This window comes from Triturus cristatus, chromosome 11 (assembly GCF_964204655.1).
Source record: "Triturus cristatus chromosome 11, aTriCri1.1, whole genome shotgun sequence".
NCBI classification, from domain to species: domain Eukaryota; kingdom Metazoa; phylum Chordata; class Amphibia; order Caudata; family Salamandridae; genus Triturus; species Triturus cristatus.
In genome coordinates, this window is record NC_140594.1 from 848,021,789 (window position 1) to 848,039,801 (window position 18,013).

The 18,013-nt window shown below is 47.8% G+C and overlaps 1 protein-coding gene across 4 annotated transcripts in view; it reads left to right on the forward strand.

Moving 5' to 3' along the window:
- The window catches only part of HS6ST1 (heparan sulfate 6-O-sulfotransferase 1), a 244,591-nt gene that overhangs the window by 111,590 nt on the left and 114,988 nt on the right, over positions 1-18,013 (forward strand). The gene's annotated exons all lie outside the window — the stretch shown is intronic.

Here is an 18,013-nt window from a genome sequence, read left to right on the forward strand (position 1 = left end):
CCAATTTACCTGTGTCCTTCCATTACTCACTTTTAGAATCTTTTTTCTTTTGCTCAAATCGCTCCACAAGAGTGCATGTGTTTCAGTTTTCTCCCTAGTGTACTTTTCTTCTGCCTCTCTCCGTGCTCCATATGGCTCTCCCGCTCGCCTTAGTGTTGCGCTTTTCCCTGTGTGCTTCTGCACCCTGCGTTTTCCCATCCGTTTGCTTTTCTCTGCCCCCATCTGCGCCCTCTGTTACTTCCCCCAACCACAGGCTCTGTGTTACCTCCCCACACATGCCACATTGTTGCTTCTGCCACCCTATGTGCTGCTTTCAATCCCCCTGCCTTCAACTCAAAAATGCCTTTAGCTTTTTTTAAAAAATTTTTTGTGGTCTTTTTTATTTTTTACAGTTTCAACTCTGCTTGGTATACAAGAATAAATTAAAGCTCATACGTGGTGCACACACCTACAAAAGGAAGCAAGCGGCCATGTCATTATGTCATGTCATGCATCGCTAGAAACCACAAGCAAAGCCAATAGGTCCCAATGGTGAGATCTTTTGGCTTTTCTTTATCAGTGCTTGTTACCTGCGTTCTTCCAATTCCTTTCCGTTGCATTTTGTGCTTTTGCAGGATTTGCCCCTGGTGTCCTGTTGGACTCCCTCACCTCCCATGTGTGGTCACAGAGCTGTGAGGTGGCCCTGCAATGTAGCTGGACCCTGTAGAAGGCCAGCCATGTCCCTCGCCCAGCTACCGAGTCCTTTGCTTGTGGAGTGGCAGCAGAGCATGCCATCCTGTGGTTTTCTGCATCATTTTCTGGGCAGGAGTAAACGCTAGGCTATATTTTATCAACCTGCAGGCGTCCGATCTGAAACCTTTAGCACCCATTCTTGTATTCTTCTGAGCTAGATCAACGGGCTACTTTTCTGTTGGCTTAGAATAACGTTTTTCTTTTCAAGCGCCAAGAGTAAACTCAGTTTGCAGAGAGTAGTATAAAATGTGTCACAGAAGGCGACAGATGCAACACCAAGAGAGCCATAAAGGTGGCTTCTTTAATATCTTCTGTGAAAGACCTATTCCGACCGGACTTGTTGGGTCCAGACATTATTCTCTGCCACGCTCATTGGTTGCTAACTGCACTTGTGCTCAAGAGGGCATTTGTACTCCGTGAATCCTCAGAACTAAGATTGTCGTCCTGTGATTGCAACACAGCTCACCAACCTAATACAAACGCCTCCCAAACATTCCATAATGTAAATATGTTGATGAATATATATTCCTTAATATCAATAGTCTAACTAGTATTATAATTGTGCCTCAAGTCTGTTTTTGTGTGTTCAAATCCACCTTTCACCATGCATACTACCTACACAATTGTATCTGTTTGCCACCCAGATCGACCGCGCCCTTTTGTACTGTTGTTCTGTTGCTATGTACAACAGCATTGCTTGTTGAAATCTTCAGATCCTTTTATGTAAATAAATACAAATACATTAATCTGAGGTTTCCCAGAAAGGTAACAAATGCCAGCAGGAAGAGATCATATCTTGTCTCAATGTATAAGCTTCCGAGCGCAGTGGTCACCCTCGTTGCTAAGACTGTCTGCACATTACTTTGTTTGGCATTGCTTCATACTTTGGGTCAAGCGGCTCTCTAATATAACCTTCGGTAGCATGTTACCGCTGTATAAAACACCTAAATAAACAGCATGTCATTTTTATTTGTCGAACAGCATCCAGTAATTAGTGCGGCTCTCTGGGAAAGGAGCGCGGCTTCCTACTTGTCATTGGGTGTGTGAGTTCCTGTTTGGATGAATTCCACCTTACTGTAATTAAACGCTGCCAAGACTGATGCAATGGTTCTCAGCCTTATTAAACAGCTTAGAAAAAATTATTTTCCGTGCCCTCATTTTCACCTCACCCACACCTCTCCTTTTTGTCTCCCTGACTTGGCTTCTAAGTTTGACCCACTCACCTTGTGTTCTGCCCCCTGGTAGCTGTGATGATTTGAGGGATTCGTCTTGCTGCGATGTGCCGTGCTCTTAATTTCTTTCTTTCTTCACGTCTTCCTTGAACAGACTTTCCTTTCTGTCACTGTATCAGTGAGCCCAACACTCCACCATTCCCATCAAATGCAAAGTTCTGCCATTAATTCATCTTCAGATGAGCCAGAGGATAATAAAGTGAGAATGATCTTGCAAAATTCAGTTTACCTACCCTCCAGTCCTAGTCATTCATAGCGTCGAGAGATACATTAAACCAGCAGCAAATTTGCGTAAGTGTCACAGCTTACAGATTTGTCAGTACAAATTAAAGTGTTTTCTCAAAACTGCACATTAATTCCATGATCATTCTGCATGAAATGTGGCATAGGCACAGAGTTCGTTTGAGACATGTCCACCTTGGGGCATCACTGTGATGCCAGTTTGCCTGAGGAAGAGGTTATCACACGCCATAGCCAAAATATATTTGGTATTCTCAATGAGGCTGGTTGCTGGAGTCACATGACATCTAAAATGTCATTAGGATGTTCGTGAAAGCTCGACAACTTCTGTAGTCTCTGGTTCTTTGGGACATCACAGCAGTGGCTGCTTGGAGTTTGGCTCACTGAAATGTCACTTATAGGGCCCAGTGCGGGAGCCAGGACCACTCGCGACATCAAGAACATGGCTGCCTTTGCTAGCCTTATGCTTTAGTGGATGTCAATAAATTGACACCCTGCCAGAGAAACGTGCAGTTTAGGACCGCACCAAGAAGGCCAATTGTCATCTCGAGAGAATCTGGTATATGGTGACTGCTTGGTGACCTGCTGGACATAACTAAAATGGATACTTGCTGAAACCTGGGTTTTCCTGGGCCAGGACTAAGCAAGCCACCTTTCTGAGACTTGGCTCTGTGGAACATCTATATATTTGCTGCTTGAAAGAAACTGTGAACTTCTGAAACTGAAGTGCCTACCTCCTTTCCTTGGTTTCTCGAGGTCACTACTAAGGTCACATTCAGGATAATTGCGTTCCACAGAATGGTTTGTGCTGGAGCCCAGAGCTCCATCGAGGAACATTAGAAAGGCAGCCTGCTAGAGCTAGGGATTCTATGGGGATCGTCAAGATATTTATGGGTCGGAGTCAAGAGATGGGTGTGGGGTCCTTGGAAGTCTTTAAGATGGCTGCCTCCTGGACTCAAGGGTCATTTTGACCATTACCAAGATGGGTGCCTGCCAGAGTTGAGGTGCAGCTGAGACATCAGATATCGTACTGGAAAAAGGTACCAGATGGTACATTTCGAAACCGAGTAAAAAATGTGCAAGACTTTTTCCTAAGTACTAAATCTGACACCCTAGTTTTAGCCTTATTCTAGGTTCCTAATGCACTTCTAATGACGATGGGTAAGTCTTGTTGCTGGCACAGAATGGCAATGATAATAAAATGTAGAGTGGGGAATCCACTGTGCCAAAGTTGAGACATTGGCACTTCCTCCCTGCTAACTAAATATACTGGAGGACATGTGTTCTGGCTGAATAAGACTGGTGATTCGGAGGTAGATGACTTTTGGAGGTTGCTTAATCCTCTTGTATTGTCAGCTGTGAGTGAAATCAGATGTGTGTTGCTTAAGGACTATATAAATAGTGAGTACGCATATTTGCAGTATTCTTGTTGCAGCTTGGGTTTCTTGTATTCCTAAATGGCAAGTCTCATCTGGATGTGGACCATGTTCTGTAGTAGGGGATCTCTGTGTATAGTCATAATCTAGTGAATAGTCCCGCCCATGTGCGTGGACCCCGGAGCAATAAAAAATAATCTCTAAAAGGTGACAAATCATGCAGACCTGCATACACCTTTAAGAGAGAATTTAATTTAAAGACAGATAATGCAGCCTATACCCACAGGCTACAATGTCCAGTACTTCAACTAGAATTCCACCAACATCCACAAACAGCACTGCCTGTCTAGTTTTTCTCCACATAGGAAAAAACCCTGCCTCTACCAGCAAAAGCCTCTGGAATGATAGAGAGGAAGGAGTGGACAGACAAGCCCCATAGGCTGCCATTATGTGGCTTAGAACAGGATACTGTGCCTTTAAGAAAACTTTCCAGATTTCCAGAACTTTCCCCAGTATCCCAGAATGCCCAGCAGGTCCCATCTACTTTCAGTTCTTTTTTCCGGCTCCTGCTAGCAGGACCCTGGAGCATTGAGCTCTCCCCTTTTCAAGGGTTTATTGGAGTTTTTGTCAATTTTTGTCACTTTTTCAAGTGCTTAGTAGCTGGTACTGTCAACATGCCTGGCTTGTTCGACAAGTGCCCAGAATGTGGGAGAAAGAAGGCTAAAACTGATCCACACGAGGTGTGTATAGGTTGCCTTCCCCAGTCCCACGTGCCTGAAGACTGTGATATCTGCCACTCGTTCTCAGCCAGGACCCTGAGGGACAGAATGAAAATCAGGCTTCAAGTTCTGGAGGAGAGAAGGCTGAAGGCACCAGGTGGGTTTGGATGGGCTGATTTGGCCCATGCTGAGGCCTCTGGGGGGCTCCCCAGGGGCAGGAAGACCAGTAAGCGCTCCCACTCCCCGTCGGCGACGTCGAGGAGGAGTTCGCCGTCTCCCCAGGGCTCTGGGGAGAAGCGGCGTCGACGGTCGACGTCGAGGGACCTGAATAGGCCGCCGTCGACTACATCGGCGTCTTCGGCGACGACGCCGTGTACGGCGCCGTCCAGCAGTCGGCATCGAGATCGGACCCGGCGTCGGCGCTCGCCGTCGAGGGGAGATCGCCGTCGCTGAAGAGGAGACGGTCGCCGTCGAAGAGGAGATCGACGTCGAGATGCTCGAGGTCAAGAAGATCGCCGTCGAGGCGCAGATCGCCGTCGAGGAAGAGAGTCATCGGGATCGGTGTACTCTGTGGTGTATACGCCTCCTCGGATGCCTACGTCACCGCCTCCTCTCCCACCACCTCAGACTCCACCTCCACCACCACCGCCGCCGCCACCTCCACCACCACCACCGCCTCCACAGCCGCGGACACTGCCTCCGCCGCCCCCACCTCAGTCGTTGCCACGCACTCCAGTGGGGTTGCCGGCGGTTCCCCCGCGGTCGGTTTCCCTTCTGAGGTACCAGACTCCGCCGCAGGGGACTCCGAAGCCACGACGCCCGCGGTCGCCGGGACCGGCTAGACCGGCGGGCAGACCGAAGCTGAAGAGGTCGCGCTCCCGCTCTCTCAGGAGGAGAAGATCACGGAGCCATGGACGGTCATCGTCGGACTCAGGACGACGCCGTAGGAGGCACAGGTCCAGGTCGCACACGCGATCCTCGACCAGAGACTTTTCCCCGACGCTGTCGGACTCGCCGGGGACTAGGGTGTCTCCGGTGGACGATTTGGTCTCGTTCCAAGAGGTGCTGTTGAGAGGGGCAGCAAAGTTGGGTATCACGGTGACGGTTCCAACACCCATGACGTCCGTGATATTCGAGACACTTCATAAGAAACATCTGTCTCGCCCTCTACTGCCTCTTGTACCAGGACTGGTGGAACCCGCGTTGGAGCTGTTCCTCACTCCCGCGGTGACGAAGGCCGCCCCCTCCAGGCTCATGAAAAAGTATAGGGCCCCGGAGTCGGACCCTACCTTTTTGAGGGTGGACCCGAAGCCGGATTCGGTCATCGTGACGGCGGCGAGGAAACAACATGCGACCGCCCCTTCATCGACGGTCCCGCCAGACAAAGAAAGCTGCTGGCTGGATTCTGCGGGCAGGAAGGTGTATGGGACCGCCGCCACCACCATGAAGGCGGCGAGTGCAGGGGCTTTGTTGGGCCGTTACGACCGGGCCCTGTGGGAGTCCCTGCAGCAGTATGCGGACCTGCTGCCCCGGGACAAGAAGGAGGACTTCTTGGAAACAGTGCGCAAAGGCATGCTGGTTTGTAATCAGGTGATCGGCGCAGCGGCGGATGTATCCCTGTTGGCCGCCCACGCCTACTGTCATGGCGTCCACCAGAGGCGGCATTCGTAGCTGCGCCTGACGTCCCTCAAGCCAGAGGCGCAGCAAAGAGTGGCCAACCTGCCCTTCTCGGGGGAAACCCTGTTCGGGAAACATGCGGATGATGAGATGGCCCGCATGAAGGCGCAGGCGGAAACCCTGACGGCCGTCGGGTTGGAGAAGGCCGAGAAGAAGAAGCGCCCGTTCCAGCGGCGGTTCGGGTCTTCGGGCAGAGGGCGTGGGCAGGGTTCGGGACAGCAGCAGCAACAACAGCAGCAGTTCCGCAAGCCCTTCCAGAAGCGCCAGAGGGGTAGAGGAGGCCAGCAGGCTACTACCACTACCAAGGGCCCGGCCGGGTCTCGGCCCTGAGCGCGGCTACTTCCCCCTCAACCGTTACCCACTCCAGTGGGGGGAAGCATTCAATTTTTTCCGGCAGAGTGGAGAAAAATTACTCAGGACAAGTGGGTGCTGAATATTGTTTGCAATGGATACAGTCTTCGGTTTATCAGCCCGCCTCCAGCGATTCCGCCGGTCAGCTCTCGATTCCAGCTGAGAGAGCTCCAGGCGGTGGCAGACATCTTGTTGAGAAAAAAGGCGGTAGAAGAGGTACCTCTGTCTCAAAGGGGAAGAGGTCTGTACTCTCGGTTCTTCCTCGTTCGCAAGAAGGACAAGAACGAGTTCAGGCCCATTCTGGATTTGCGACAGGCAAACAAATGGATTCGCAGAGAGAAGTTTCGCATGCTATCGTTGCACCAGATTTACCCTCAGCTGCAACGGGGAGACTGGCTCTGTGCCATAGATCTACAGGATGCGTACTTCCATGTGCCCATAGCACGGAAGCACAGGAAGTTCCTGCGATTCCAAGTCGGCGCCAATCACTATCAATACACAGTACTGCCATTCGGGCTAAAGTCTGCGCCCAGGACCTTCTCTAAGTGCATGGCGGTGGTGGCGGCACACCTGCGGAGGAACAAGGTGTTTGTCTACCCGTATCTGGACGATTGGCTGATCAAGGCTTCATCCTTCTCGGAGGCGCAAGATCACTTCCGATGGACGTGCGCTCTCTTGCACAAGCTGGGGTTACACGTCAACATGTCCAAATCGGTCACGACTCCGGTCCAGTGCATACAGTACCTGGGGGCCTCCATCGATACGCGGTCAGCAAGCGTGTCTCCTTCGGAGGAGAGACGGTTATCACTCCTTCGGAAGGCTCAGGACCTCAGGACGGCTCCATCGACGACCGTGAGGAAGGTGTCTTCTCTACTGGGATCGATGGCCTCCTGTATCTTCCTCACGCCTCACGCACGGCTACACATGAGACCACTGCAGGAGTGCTTGGAGGATCAGTGGGATCAGAGGACAGGCTCTTGGAACGACAAGATACGACTGTCGCTGCATGCTCTTCAGTCTCTGAAGTGGTGGTGTTCGGCGGAAAACCTCCTCAAGGGGGTGCCCTTCCACAAGGACATTCCCACGACGAGTGTAGTGACGGATGCTTCTCTCCAGGGCTGGGGAGCGCATTCCGGGGACTTGCAGATTCAAGGAAAGTGGTCTCCTTTGGAATCGACGTACCACATAAATTTCCTGGAACTCAGATCTGTCTTCCTGGCACTGAAGGCCTTCCTGCCTTCCTTCCGTCCTTCCAGACCACCTCGCTGCTGATACAGACTGACAATACAACCACGATGTATTACCTCAACAAGCAGGGGGGGTCGAGATCGCGCACTCTGTCGCAGGAGGCGCAGGCGATCTGGCGCTGGCTGCTGGCCCGAGGACTGTTGATTACGGCCACGCATCTGCCAGGGGTGCAGAATGCTCAGGCGGACGCCTTGAGCAGGCTGATTCAGGAAAACCACGAATGGGTCATAAACGACGAAGTACTAGGAGAAGTCTTCGCAAGGTGGGGGACTCCAGACGTAGATCTGTTCGCCACCGCCGAAAACAGCAAATGCCGAGACTTCGCATCCAGGTACTACCAGCGGGGGACGCTGGGGAATGCGCTATGGATCGATTGGTCGAACAGCTTTCTGTACGCTTTTCCACCCATTCCCCTGATTCCGGCGGTGCTCATCAAGCTGTCCCAGTCCAGGGCGCGGATGATCCTGATCGCCCCGGAGTGGCCCAGGCAGTGGTGGTTCACGGACCTTCTTCACCGGTCTCTCCTTCCTCACATGTGGTTGCCGTGCAGGCCGGACCTTCTCACGAAGTTCGGGGGGCGGATGGTGCACCCCAACCTCTCGTCTTTGAGTTTGGCGGCATGGCTCCTGAAATAGTGCAATATGGCCATCTGAATCTACCAGACGATTGTATCGACATACTGAAGGAGTCTAAGCGACCTTCCACTAGGACATCCTATGCTTACAAGTGGAAGAGGTTCTGTATCTGGTGTCAGTCCAAGAACTTTGATCCCTCAACATGTAAGGAAGATGTCATCCTTCCATACCTTTTACATCTGGCGTAGTCTGGCCTTAATTTCCATTCCATTAAGGTTCATCTGGCTGCTTTGACTGCTTACAGGAAATGCCCTTCACAGACTTCCTTCTTTCAGATCCCTGTGGTCAAGGATTTTTTTGGAAGGCTTGAAAGTGTTTTCTCCCGTCAGACTTCCCTCGCCTTCCTGGGACTTGAATGTGGTGCTGTCCAGACTGATGAAGGAGCCTTTTGAACCCATTCACAAGGCTTCATTGCAGCACCTATCCTGGAAGGCGGCGTTCCTAGTGGCCATTACATCGGCCCGCAGGGTGAGTGAACTTCAGGCATTATGTTGTCAAGAACCTTATACTGTATTTCATGCTGCTAAGGTTGTGATGCGTACTCACCCTAAATTTCTTCCTAAGGTTATCTCGGATTTTCATGTCAACCAGACCATAACTTTACCTACGTTCTTTCAGAATCCCTCTTCGCCAGCGGAAAGGTCTCTCCATTCCCTGGATGTTCGGAGGGTGTTGAAAGTTTATCTGGATAAGACCAAGGATATTCGTAGGTCTGACCAATTGTTTGTTAATTATGGATCAGTCAGGACTGGTCTTGCGACCTCTAAGCAGTCCATTTCTTGGTGGATTGTGTCCTGCATACAATTGTGTTATCAAAAGGCTAATAAGACCTTAGGGGGTAAACCTAAGGCTCATTCCACCAGGGGCAAGGCTGCCACGACGGCTTTGCTGCGTAATGTTCCTATTGCGGAAATCTGCAAGGCGGCCACTTGGAAGTCGGTCCATACCTTTGCTGCGCATTACTGTCTGGACTCGGATGCCAGAACAGATGCTCAGGTTGGGCAGGCTTCGCTGCGAAATTTGTTGGCACAGTAGTGGGTTTGTCTTGTTTGTTCTCCACCGCGGCTGTTGTGTGGGGATGGGCTTGCCATTCTATTCACTAGATTATGACTATACACAGAGATCCCCTACTACAGAAGGAGTAGTTTCTTTTCTGTAACTCCAGTTCTGTAGTAGGGGTATCTCTGTTATATTCATAAGCGCCCGCCCTCCTCCCCGGTGGAGAGATATTTATTCATGTGAAGAATGCTACAGGTCTGGCGTGCTACGCCTTCAAAAAGAACTGAAAGTAGATGGGACCTGCTGGGCATTCTGGGATACTGGGGAAAGATCTGGAAAGTTTTCTTAAAGGCACAGTATCCTGTTCTAAGCCACATAATGGCAGCCTATGGGGCTTGTCTGTCCACTCCTTCCTCTCTATCATTCCAGAGGCTTTTGCTGGTAGAGGCAGGGTTTTTTCCTATGTGGAGAAAAACTAGACAGGCAGTGCTGTTTGTGGATGTTGGTGGAATTCTAGTTGAAGTACTGGACAGTGTAGCCTGTGGGTATAGGCTGCATTATCTGTCTTTAAATTAAATTCTCTCTTAAAGGTGTATGCAGGTCTGCATGATTTGTCACCTTTTAGAGATTATTTTTTATTGCTCCGGGGTCCACGCACATGGGCGGGACTATTCACTAGATTATGACTATAACAGAGATACCCCTACTACAGAACTGGAGTTACAGAAAAGAAACTACTCCTTCTCGCTGCACCTCACAGGCTATGTCTAAAGTCACAAAAGCATCTGCGGGTTGCTTGTTCTATGTAGGGAGAGACCCAGCCGTACAGGCCAGCCGGCTCCTTGTGACGTGGGGTGGGTGGCTGGTTAGTGGTGGGAAGAGGTTGGGCAGTCTAGTTTATATAGTTATTCCTGTTTTCTTATATCGCTGCTGAGTTGAGTACTGAGATGGAGACACTGTTCAGAGAGGCATCCCAGTAACATAGATACCCATTGCAATGTTGGCTTCTGGTATGCCACTTATGTGCCAGGCACAGTGCGAGAAGAGGTTTTGTGTTCATTTAGTGAGTGGGGGTGCCACCCCCCTCCATGAGAACAGCAGGTGTTGGAGTGGTGTTGAGTGCACCAGATAGAGCTCTTCTGCTGTGCTTTTTGGAGTATTTTTTTCTTTTTCTTACTGTTAGCACACACATTCATGAAAGATGTTTGTAAAACTGATTTATTTTCCTTTACCACCCAGGCTTCCTGAATACGGTACGGTGAAATGGTGCAGCATCTGCCTCCTCCATGGTCTCTCTAGCATTTGTATTATGCTGTGGATCTTCTTGGGCCACACTCAGTGTGCTCTATGAACTCTAGTTCTTGTGGCCACTTCCACTGAAAGATGGAATCTGATTAAAAATCCCAAATCAAATCACATGTGTGTTCAAATCTTATAGAAGTTGCCTTAACTGAGCAAATTTTAGCAGTGAAATCGGCCATGGCTTTGCTACAGGCGAATATCCACATCTGCCTCAAAATATGGCTCTTCCAGACGAAACGGGCACGATCATATTCCAAGTTGAGCATGGACCCATCCTGCGGCCATCTCCCCCTGTGCGCATGACCTTCTGCCGTGCATAGCGGCAGGTTGGCCGGGCCAGGCCCTGCACCCATTTACCCCTTGGGTGCCCAAGTATGTCCCCCAGGGCTGACTGAGGTACTGTTGGGGAAACTGCTGGTAAGAGAAAGGAACAAGGGGGTGATCTGACCAGGCTAAAGGTACTGAGGTCCCAACTTCTAGAGAAGGGATGTTTGAGAAGGTGGTATCTAATGTGTGGCGGCCATTATGTGTGTCTTTCTACCCTTTGAACTAAATTGAGATCGGACAACGCTTTGGTTTCCTGTTCAGCAGCTTTGCAGCAAGGGTCAAAGACATGTAGGTTACCGTTGCCTAGTGCCAAAAAGTTAGCATGTTGTCAATAAGAGGGCATGATAGCGGACAATAGGGCCTCACTTAAGTTAGCGTCTGGTTTGGGAGGGCGGGAGATAGGCCCTCCAGAGCTGGAAAAATTATTAGAAATGTTAAGGGTAAAAGTGAGAGCCTCTGTGTTGTTTAATAGGGCTAGATTCTGATTAGAGCTTATAAACTTGAAGCGATATATGGTGCCCCTGGCAGTGCCTATTCTGTCTAGATGGGAAATTGACTAGCCATCAACTATGGCGAGTATGAGGTCAGGGCCGGAGCTGGATCGAAGCCAAGCTCCTTTTTAGGTCGAGTCTGTAACAGCACGCATGCGCTGTTCTGGTGAGACTTTATGTAGGGGCTTTTGAAATCTGCACACGCTCGTGTGTGCTTTTTTCTTTTGTCCTACGCTATTGGCCTTTGCGTGCTTCTTTTTAACAAAGACAGCACGCATTGGCCAAAGACTGGCGCAATGCTCCGCCCATGGCCTATTGGTGGCGGTTACCCGCACCGCCGCCATGTGGTTTCAATTAACGTGCCCAGACACGGACGCGATAATTGAAACCACATGGCTCGCTGGCGCGCGCTCTCGCTCCTAGCGTTATTTTTTATCTGCCAGTCAACGTGGAACTTGCTGGCCTCGCTCTAGTTATTAGTTTGAGTGTAATGCCACTATAAAGTGAAACCAAAGCTATATTTTCCAGTGCAGTTCATGGCTCAGGGCAGTCTTTCTTTGATCTGTAATAATTTTTGAGACTTGCTTCATGAAAGGGAGAAACGTTACCATGAAAAAGATTCTAAAAGGTCTGAACACGGGCAGCCACCCCAAATAAAGGAATATTGTATGGTTTGTGGAGTGCTTTCTTCTTCGTTTTATACAGAAATGTTGGCATATTCGTATATTTTGAGAATACAGCTCAAAGTGTGCTTCAGGTTGTCAACTGAATGCCGGGAGTAGAAACAAGGTGTCTAGCTGACGGCAAGGTAGCAAGTGTACCTGCAGTTTGCCATCTTCCATATCACCCTACTGTGGTCTCTAAAGCTGATCTTAAGCAAGCTTACTTGGGATCATATGTGATAAGATACAGGTGTGCAGCCATAGTTAACAGGGAGATGCGCCAATACAGTAGTGGCCTTCTGAGAACGGCTGAGTCTTTGTGATAGCTCAGTGGGATAAGCGCCCACTACAGAGTGCTGCCTGTAACCTGCGGGCGACCATCTCAGCATTTCATCCTGCCAAGGTTGATAAAAATGAATGAAGTACGGTAATAAGACAACTTACTGGATTGCACGGTTTGCGGTATTTGTTTCATAAATGGTAATAGTTGAATATACACAACATTGCTTGTCGCAGACATGTGTTGCTCGAATCCTGCTGTATTCTCAATTCAATTCATAAAGCTTTATTCGGTACATTGCATCAATGACCATAAAAGCACATACAATTAATAAACACAAAACATCATACAGAATACAGAGGTACAGATCAGTCGTGTAAATGATTAAAACATCAAGCTTTTCCTTGTTTGGATACATTTAAAAAGGTAGGTAGCAGTAAAAAAGCAGATATCTACTTCACGCATATTAAAAAGCAATTTCATGGAATCGTGCACAGTACGTACACCATATTTCACAAAAATTGGTTTTAAAAGGTAAATTCGCAAATAATAGTACAATTTACAAATTAAAAGTAGATGTAAAGTGCTTTGTGCAGAAGTGCCATCACAGGGACAGGGTCCAACCGGGTGTGAATTAAGAGAGGGGAAGGCTACCAAGTTATGTATGATACCAAATCTTAGTCTTGTCAGCACAAACCAGTGGGAAGCTCTGGTAACATTACTGAGATATAATTGAAACCCTTCTCCCTCCACATGTTTATTATAAAAAGTGCTGGTAACTAAAAGATCAGCCCTCACCTTCCTTTTCTCCCCCCAATAAGTCCTGAAAATATTCTTCATCTCAGCTTTAGACAAAACTGAGGCAGCATGACAATCCTTAAAAACGTCCTATCCATAGATATCTCTAAAACTAGAGACAACATATTTTAGCCAAGGAATGTTGAAATACTTATCAAGTGAAAGACAATCCGTAATTACTGCCCTATTAAAGGGTGTCTCGTCCTTCAACCAAACAGATCGCCACAACATCAATGGCTTTAAGGAAATCAGATCGGATAAATAATAAATCCCTAACTCTCTATGGATTAAATCATTTGGGGTGGATTTGGGCAGGCATAACAACCTTTTGAGCAAAAGATTTTCCTCTAGTTGTAAAATGCTGGTCGGGGAATATCCCCAAACCCCAGCGCCTTCGAGGACGGTAGACAAGCTACGAGCTTTATAAATTTGTAACATATCCCAGATGCGCCTTTCCCCTAATTTTGCCGCGAACTTAAAAACACCATGGGCACTTTTCACCATCTTAGTCCGTACATTGGTGATTTCTTGGGTCCATCTGCTATCATTAGCAAAAGTAATTCCCAGATAGCAGAATTTATCTACTTGTTGGACCTTGACCCCTTCTAAAAAAATAAGATTGGGATCTCCTAGCCCCTGCCCCACAGGTCATAATAAAAGTTTTAGTTTTGTTGATGAGTAATTTTCTATTTCCAATGAAGATAAAAAAACTATCCATCAACGTTGGAGCCCTAGTGGAGTCCTTGCCAATAACACGGCATCGTCAGCATATAACAATACCGGTACGTCAAGGCCATCGATCTTAGGGACATCTGCAGTCACTCCCTTTAAAACAGCATCTACTTCATTGATAAAAAGCGTAAAAAGGAGTGGGGCAAGAACACATCCTTGTCTGATTCCCCGGCGAATCCTAAACTTTGTCGTGCACTCCCCTGAGGGACCATATTGAATACAAGTGCGAAGATCAGAATATAATTGGGCGAGAAAAACCACTATACCTTCTGGCACGCCCATTTCTAGCAGTTTGGTCCAGAGAATCGAGTGGTCTACCATATCAAAGGCACTACTCAGATCCGCAAAACCGAGATAGAGGGAGCCCGTTTTGGCATGCGTGTACTTTCCAATAAGAAGGTTTAAATTTAAACACTGGTCCACGGTTTCACGCCCCTTCCTGAAGCCATACTGCGTGCTGGCCAGAATCCCTTTATCTTCGGCCCATTGTTCCAGCCTTAACAATAAAACCCTACTCATTATTTTAACCGAGGAATCTAATAGGGAGATAGGGCGATAGTTCTTTACATCCCCTCTGTCACCTTTTTTATAGATGGGTATAATAATTGATTCCTCCCATGTAGGTGGGACCCCAGCGCCAATAGCAGCATTAAATACATTGGCTAACAGCGGTCCCCACATGTCAGGCACAGCTTTATAAACATCGATAAGGACTCCATCTGGGCCCTGTGCCTTACCCCCTTTACTGGTATTGATACTCAGAATAACCTCCGCGGTAGTAACATTCAGCGGGATAGAGGGCCATAAGCCACTACTATCTTCAGGCAATAAATTAGAATTAAAGATGGTAGAAAAATGGGCAACCCAAGAAGCTTTATTTACATTAGAAGTAAGTTCAGGGACCATATCGTCTTTAAGGAAAGGGCAGTTGACTGTAGCCCAGAAGAGAGCACAATTATGCGTCTCCGTAGCCTGGGTCAATTTTTCCCAGGCCTCTTGCTGCAGCTCCTTCTTGCGTCTCTCGACCTCAGATTTATAGTTTAACCTAAGTTTTTTTTTTTTTTTTTTTTTTTCCCCCCGCAGACAAATCTCTTGGCCTAACGGCCAGGCCCAGTTTTAGCTCCGCCAATTTAGCGGTGCAACCATGGTCAAACCAGCCTTTCCTGTGGGCTAAATTCCCTGAGGTAGTTTTGATAAATTTGGATTCAATTACTTTATTAATGGATATAAAATCCTTAACAATGTCAGTGTCCTCGCGGTCACACTCCAGGATAGCAGTAATATTTGCTCGACAATCCCTAACAATAGATTCCATAGCTCCATCAGCTTTTTCTCCTTTCCATCTAGTTCTTACACCATTTGGTCTGTATGCTTCAATGTTTGCCACAAAACGTTCAGAAGGGAAAACTCTATGCTTCCACAAAAAGATAACAGTAGTAATACAATTGTGGTCACTTATCATATAATCAGTGACCGTTGGTGGTTTACACAATGAGATTAGATTAGATGATACACAAATATGATCAATCACTGTGTTTGCATTCCTACCCATAAATGTTGGAATAGAGTCCCCCAGTTCATTCTTGGCATTTTCTAAAATAACCATATCAAGAGATGCCATTAGCTTGTTCAAGGATTCCCCGTAGGGATTATGTGGGAAGTGCAAATCATCTTCCTCAAGGTTATTCCTAACCCCACAAACCCCAGTATTAGAAAAAATACAAGTAGAAATATTAAAATCACCTACCCAAATATAGTTAAAAACATGGTTGACCCCAGAAGTTAAATTTTCTAGTGCGACCTCTAACTCAGTCACTACACTGTACCTTGTGCTATCAAAGATGTTGTAAAAATTAATTAAAATAATGTTGGAACCCAACTTATCTGATAACCATAGGATCTGTGAATGGGCGCCAACGGTCATGTATCTTTTTACTTCAATTGAGTTTTTGACAGAAACCAAAACCAGGAGACCTTCCTTCGATCTACCAAAAGGGGATGCCAAAGCTGGCAGATTAAATGAAACCTGGCCAGGATAGCTAACACTTTCCCTACACCAAGTTTCTTGGAAGCAAACAATGTCGTGGGAGCTAAGAAACTCAACCCAACCCGGGAGATCACCTTTAGTAGCTAGGCCAGCAATATTCCAGCTAACAATAGAACAAGGCGAATGCTCACAGCCGTTAAAGGACCTTAAATTCAGTGAGCCCAACTCCGCCCTCCCAGATTCAGCCTCTGCTATACTAGTGAGATCCACATCCCCCTCAGTGGTTACTATTACAGGGCCCTGTTCCTTCGCTATATTACCTTCCTGGTTCATGGGAACAACAATGGGTAGTTCGGGGCATACACACGGTGCAACTCCTCCCGGGCTAATACAGCTTGCGCTCGAAGGTGAGAAGGTGCCCAAAAGATCTCTCCCGAACACCTGTTGTCAATCGACAAACTCCAGACCACTAAACCTGTTAAATATAGGAATCTGGTTCAAAACAGGTGGGTGTCCTTGCCTGCTGTATTCTCAAATCTGACAGACAACCCGCTCTGTTGGCAAACATACAGCACATCTCCCGTCAGACGGCCAAATCTGAATTTCATCACCTAATATGGTGCACTTAACCTTTGGCCAAATGAACTGGCTAGAACTGATCTCTCCGCCGTGCTAATAACTACCAAGGAGACGAGTATGCGGAGAAGGTGATCTTCACGGCCTGGTGTCTTGTAACATATACATCTTACTCTGGACTCCCTCCTTTAAAAGCCACGTGCTGCTTGGGCCTTCAACAGAGGTTAGTTGGGGCTTTATAAAGTGCAGAGGTGAATGTTCTACTGTTCATGACACAGACTGAGCAATCGATCTACACACATCTTGTAACATCGCCCTTTCTGCGGCTGTGCCGCTGTGGCATGCAAGGGTGGCATGAGCCCTACTTGAAACAAGACAAGCATTGGCATAGCCAATAGGTCTCGCCTTTGGGACCTTATAAGTGTTTAGCCATGCAACAGTTGCATAACTAAATACTTATAAGGTCCCAAAAGCGAGACCTATTGGCTATGCCAAGCGGCCGTGCGGCCCCGAAAGAGAAAGTGATCGCGATCAAACATCAAAGCGGCCGTGCGGCCGCGAAAGTAATCGCGGTAAAGCGCGGCGCGCGCGCCTGCGCACATGCACTGTAGCTCTAGGCTGGCCTGGTAGCACTTTTTGGAAACCTCTCAATAAGTCTCGTCAGACCAGCGCATGCGCTGGGTCAGGCAAGACCTAAAAAACAGACACGCTGGCCTCTTACAGGGCAGCAAAACACGGTCATAATTGAAGAATTATGTGTAGTTCCCACTGCATATGCTGCACTAATTATAGCTACACCCCTAATGGGTCACTCTGCATGGCCTGCCCTGACTTACCAACTGGATGCTGAACGGAATTGTGGGAGGGAACCTCCCGGTCAAGCAGAGCCATCCTTTAGCTGCTGCAGACTCCTATTTACCTATGTAATGCAAGTAATCAGTCGGATTACTAACATTTTAAAAGCACAGGCCCCTTCATGTTTTGCTAGTTACATTGTGCCTATACTTATTGTTTGTTTACATGCTGCTCTTACAGTTTAAATAACGACTGCAATTTAAAAACTAACCAGCATTGGCATAGTCTCGCTTTTGGGACCTTAAAAGTATTTAGCTATGCAGCACAATATCCTTGGTGCAACAACATCAACTGTTGCATGGCTAAACACTATAAGGTCCCAAAAGCGAGACCTATTGCCTATGCCAATGATTGTTCATTGATGCTACTGGGATATTAAGTGTCGATCATTTCCCTGCTCTGGCTGCCCCTGTATAAAAATTGCTGTCATCACCCCCCATCTCTACCTCCCATTTTCCAAACCATGTCCTGTGACATTCGTCTCTGTTGGCTTCTCGAGATGTTTCACGTTGCTTCAGTTCCTGCCTGTACATGTCGTGTGGGGGCGCATTCGTAATTTGCATCAAACCTGTGATCAGTGCTTGTCTTTCAGTATTGTGGAACTGGCGTTAGAATATCTATCTACCAAGTCCCTGCAAAGAGAAGAATTCAGTAGATCAAAAAGGCTTGGCATTTAGTCCGCTTCCAGGATCGTACACCGTGTGACAACAGTGGCTCATACCGTGTGATTTCCTTCTCGCGTGCACCTCTTCGACCGTTAAGAAATCCAGGCCTTAATATTTTATTATTTAGCA